This window comes from Henckelia pumila, chromosome 1 (genome assembly GCF_033568475.1).
Source record: "Henckelia pumila isolate YLH828 chromosome 1, ASM3356847v2, whole genome shotgun sequence".
Classification (NCBI taxonomy): Eukaryota; Viridiplantae; Streptophyta; class Magnoliopsida; order Lamiales; family Gesneriaceae; genus Henckelia; species Henckelia pumila.
Genome location: NC_133120.1, coordinates 105361107 through 105366839, shown reverse-complemented (window position 1 = coordinate 105366839; position 5733 = coordinate 105361107). Strand labels below are relative to the sequence as shown.

The 5733-nt window shown below is 35.1% G+C and overlaps 1 pseudogene; it reads right to left on the bottom strand.

Annotated features, from left to right (window-relative positions):
* Nucleotides 1-736: 736 nt before the first annotated feature.
* Nucleotides 737-1995, bottom strand: LOC140888126 (endochitinase PR4-like; annotated as a pseudogene).
* Between the last annotated feature and the right edge of the window lie 3738 nt (nt 1996-5733).

The window sequence follows — 5733 nt, the reverse complement described above, 5'->3', positions numbered from 1 at the left end:
ATTTATTTTGCCGAGCCGGCAATTTGTATTACTCAAGAAACCGCCCACTCACACATACACATAAATATATACTTTGTCATAATAACCACAATAATTAACCACAATAATTAATATATAATATGTTTACTTTGGCCATAATAGCCACAATAATTAGTATACATATTTACTTTTATACCCTCATACATATGCATTAGGATTATACATATTTACTTTTATATCCCCATACATATGTATTAGGATTATATAGATAGAAGAATAAAAGGGCAAAGTAGCCAATTCACAATCGTAAAACTTTGCCCTTTATTCACTCTTTTACATAAGTAATAATAGATAATATATATATATATATATATATGAGACAAGGAGTAACTAGCCAGTGAATGCCGTAACGTCTGCATGGCAAGCCGAATAAGCAACATTTATTTGGTTGTCATAAATAAGGTTGGAAGACAAATTAATTGAAATTGGGTTCCATAAACTAGCTAGGCATTATTGTTGGAGTTATATTTTAAAAACTAGTCAACTTCGTAATTAAGAGGTAAAAATTGGGAAAAGAAGAGATTTCCCTTTGACGTAATGTAAAATCAAATTAACTTAATTCTCAATCGAGTACAAATTATATTGAGTGCCACAAATACAAATTCCTAACTTGAAAAGAGTACTACTAGAAGCACAAACATAATAAAATCGAAAACAAAGCAGCTAGCAGTTCTTGCACAAACGCAATTCTAGTTCTCTAGCAACTAATATTAGTCCCGGGATCAACTCCAAGCGTAAAACAATATTCTCTGTAATACCCAAAGCGGGCGCTAACTGTGCCAGGATCCATTCCATTGCATTCAGGGGCACCGTTGATGGCACGAATCGTCCCCCCAAAACCCTGCCCCGAGGTTATAATTTGGTGACATTGATTCATCCAGGACCAAAGGGCTGTCTTGAAGGATATGAGACGATCCCTGGCCACGATATCCGGGTTGTTTAGTCCATCATAACCTATGCTTTCGCCTGCCGCCCCATCGTTATAGTTCCACGACAGTTTCAGCGGGCCTCTCCCATAGTAACCCTTTCCCCATTTGCATGGATATTGCGTGTTTTCACTGTCGCAATATTCACCGTGCGCTGCTTTTGAGGGACCATTTATCTCTTCTATATGGCACATGACTGTACAATGCAGAATCAAACTTAGAATAATTTGTGTTTAAGTTGGAAATTATATATTAATTAGGTGTACGTACATCAAGTTTTTTTGTTGAAATGAATAAATTTTTTTTTAGGGAAAATTGCTTTTTTGGTCTTGTATGTTTGTCACTTTGCGATTTCAGTTCTTTATATTTTCAGATTTCAGTTTTAGTCCGCTATCTTTATTTTTTTGGCAATTTTAGTCATTTTTTCGACGTGGCGCTGAACGTGGCACCAATTCAGTGCTGATGTGGAGCTGATGTGTACAGTGCCATGTAAGCATTTTCGAATAAAATGGAACGAAATTGTCAAAAATAGAAACATGTAAAACTAAAACTGAAATATGAAAAAATAACCAAAATATTTCTTTGTTTTTTATGTAACAAAACTTACATCCCGACTCGAGCGTAACATGCGCGAAAAATGCGGCTATTTCCCTCTTGGAATCGTCGGAAGAGCCAACGGTCCCAAACTTAGGGTACGAACCGAGCGCTTCAAGAAAGGCATCCCGAGTGTAGAATCCCTTCCCGGGGCAGCCTCCGTCTGCTTGATCGAGTATTCCGTTAAAGAATCCGTCGGTAAGGATGGCAGAAACTCTGTTACTGTTATCTTTTTGGGATGAGTAGCAGCGGCCGCCTCTGCAGCCACTGCCACAATATGCGTCGCCGGTGCCGCAGTAACCGTAACGGCTGCAGCAGTCTTACGGATCGAGCGCAGCCACATTGCTGGCCTGAAACCCATTCTGGATGAGTTACCGATAATTAAGAGAGTGAAAATGGCTAGAAAAGAAACTTTTCTTGCTTCCGGAGAAAGCATTTTAGTGCGGATGACATTCATTTAATTTGGTGGAAATGAGGTAGTAAGTGCCAACTATTTATAGCAAATTGACTATGTGTTGCCAATGTGACAAATGTATATATGTCGGGGAAAAAAAGGTTTTTTTAAAAAAAAATTATTATTTGGTTTTTATGAAGGGATCGAAATGGATTCATGTCGCTCGACGATGATGGATTTTTATATGGGAGCTGAAAATATCAAATTGTATTTTTTTAATTGAAAATAAATCTCCAATTCATTCAAAAAATATTATTAGTGAATGCTAGCTGCTGCATGTTCGTCTCATGCTAGCATCTTTACCAAAAGCGAAGGGATTGAATCGATCGATCGAGCCAGTTATTATTTCTATTTTCTTGATCTCATGTCTTTTTGCTTGCTACAAAAAATAACTCCACGTAATACTATATATATATATATATATATATATATGATGTTTTATTTGTTTAAATTATATATATATATATCCAAACCATTTTTTCCTTTTAAATCAAATTCAATCGATATTTAAGGCGTATTCATTAATTATTTTATTTGTAGCAAATAAGTAGTTAGTTTGTCGGAATCAAAGTAAATAAGAATGGAATTTTCTTTTTGTTGGTGACCCAAGATTTAATAGTAGAAAGAAGCAAAAAGTTGCGGACAAAAATTTTTTTTTCCCCCTTAAAACGAGATTTCCTACCAGTCAAAGACTCAAGAAGATAAAATTGTGAGTTCTTCCTTTCTTAAAATCAGGCAGAAACTAAATTTGAAGTCATTCGTTTAATGATACCTAAATCATGAATTATAACAAAAATAACTCAACTCATAGCACAAATTCGTTATTAGTTTCATTTTAAGTATATTTTACAAAATATTAATAAATGCAAATCGATCAAAAATAAGTTGAACTTGTCTATATATAATTGAAAGAGATATATGTGTAATCTCTATCACAGATGGAATTGAAATAATTGCTAATTCGGAACGGGTCTTGCACGTGAGTTTGGACTTGGTCAAAATATAGATACATATATATGTTTTTGCTGATGAAGTTAAATTGGGAAACTGCTAATATTTGTTCAAATGTTATTTGTCTACTATTCTAAAAACAACTGATCATGTGAAATCCGATATATTAGTAACGTTGTATAATACCTATAAGATTAAGTGCTTTATTTAATTTTTTTTTTAAAAAAAAGGACATAATTACTCGTGAACCGTTAATTTTTGAAACCTCTAATATTATATGTGAAAGTTAATTGATTTCAGGAAAATAAAGAAGATTTTATTTATAAATTTTTAAAACCACTCAATTAAAATTGGTACAAAAAAATTATCTAGGGTAAGTAACGTAATTAATTATTAATATAGTGTGGATATGGTGCACGATTAACTAATAAATAATATATAGTAATTGGCACACAAGTTTATAGTTTATGCTCTTCTGTCTCAAAAATATAAAATTATTTGTTTCCACACAAATTAATAAAATTGTTTAAAAGTTTACAAACGAACTTCATGTCGTATATTCCTATTTAATTCATCTAAAACTGATGGTATGTTTTTCTAAGATTTAATCACTAAAAATAATTTAACTAAAAAAAGAAAAGAAAAAATGCTACTAAATATAAAAACTGAACTATATATTTTTTTTAAGGGGGTGTTCATGGAAAATACAAGGTGAAATCATTGGGGCAAGCCCCGTTTTCCTATATTGTGAAGACTAATATTGACTTGGTATTAAGTTGCTATCAACGGCTGAGATCAGTCAAATGGAGTCAAACCTTGATCCAAGGAATGAGGTTAGTTCACAGTTAGTTAAGGCAGTTAATTAGCTCGGATTAAACTTGAAAAGGAGCTGGATCTGGGAATAAAGAGACTTCTTCGAAAGCTCTGGGTGATCTTCTGATTCTTCCCTCTCTCGTTCATATACTCAAAGAACTTACAAAGACATTCTTCTGAATTGAAGACTTAAGATCGAAGGGCTTCTACAGTGAGCTGGAACTTCGAAGATTGATTCTTGCCTGCTTGTTCTTGTTTATATTTATCACGAGTTTCTGATTAGCTTGTGATTGTCATTTCTTGGGGATTGTATTGAACGTGATACTGATCGATTTCTAGTGGATTCATATGGGTGAAATCCCAGAACCTTAGATGTAGGATTTGGTAATCCGAACCAAGTAATTCTTTGTGTTCTTGTTCTATTCTTGCGAGAGAGCTTTATTCTGTGGTATTGCATTTCTTCTTGCTGTTGTGTGATTGGTATTTTATCTGTGGATTGGTTGTTCCTTTGTGTTTGTATTACAACAAGTGGTATCAGAGCCCAAGGTACTGATCTTGGGCACAAAGGGGGTTCGTTCTTGCTGATTTGTTCTCTTCTTATTTACTGGAAAATTCATACTCCCTATTCTCTTGAGGATTTCGTGATAAGGATGTCTACTGGCCAGGGATATTCTTTAGCAATGTCCACGTCAAGATTTGAGGTGGAGAAGTTTGATGGGAAGAATGACTTTAATCTTTGGAGGGAAAAGATGGTAGCTCGTCTCGGCAACCTAGGTTTAGATGAGGCTCTGCAAGGTGAATCTAAAATCGCAAGTACCACAGAAAACAAACAAGATATATTGAAGAAGGCAAGAAATACAATTGTCCTGAGCTTGAGTGATCAAATCCTCAGGAAAGTTGTAAGGGAAAAGACTGCAGCTGATATGTGGACTAAACTGGAGCAATTATACATGACAAAAGCTTTGTCGAATCGAATATATCTGAAACAAAAATTTTACAGCTTCAAGATGGATGAAAACAAGTCTATTGATGAGAATGTTGATGAGTTCACTAAACTGCTATCCGATCTTGAAAACATGGATGTACAGATTGATGAAGAAGATCAAGCAATCTTCTTACTCAACTCTCTACCAAAGGACTATGACCAACTAAGGGATACATTGAAGTATGGTAGAGAAACTCTCACACTTGATCACTGATGTAGCTAATGTGTTGGAAGGGTATGAGGAAGCAGAGGTCCTAACCATTTCCATTGATGACCCAAAAGAAGAGTGGATTCTAGATTCAGGATGCACTTACCACATGTCTCCAAGAAGGGACTGGTTTACAGATTTTCAAGAAACACAAACTGGTTATGTGCTACTGGGAAATAATGAGTCATGTAAAATTGAGGGTGTTGGATCAATTAAGCTAAAGATGTGGGATGGATCAGTGAAGATCCTGTCTGATGTCAGGTATATTCCTGATTTAAAAAGGAACTTGATCTCATTAGGTACTTTGGATCAGAAGGGGTTAAGCTACAAAGCTCAAGGAGGCATTCTCAAAGTAGTGAAAGGTTCACTGGTTATTATGAAAGCAATTCTGAAACAGGGCCTCTATATTCTTCAAGGAACCACCTTGTCATCTGAAACTAATGTAACCACATCTGATAAGAACAGTACACTTCTTTGGCATCAGAGACTCGGTCATATGAGTCTAATGGGTCTACAGGAGCTATCAAGACAAGGCCTTTTGGAATCCAAGCAGATCAGCAAGTTAGATTTTTGTGAGAACTGTGTTCTTGGCAAGACACATAGGCTGAGGTTCAACACAGCAACTTACAAAACGAAATCTCCACTAGAATATATACACGCAGATCTCTGGGGATCCTCTAAGGTACCCTTGTCACTCTCTAAATGTCAATATTTTATATCTTTGATTGATGACTATTCCAGAAAAGTTTGGATCTACTTCCTG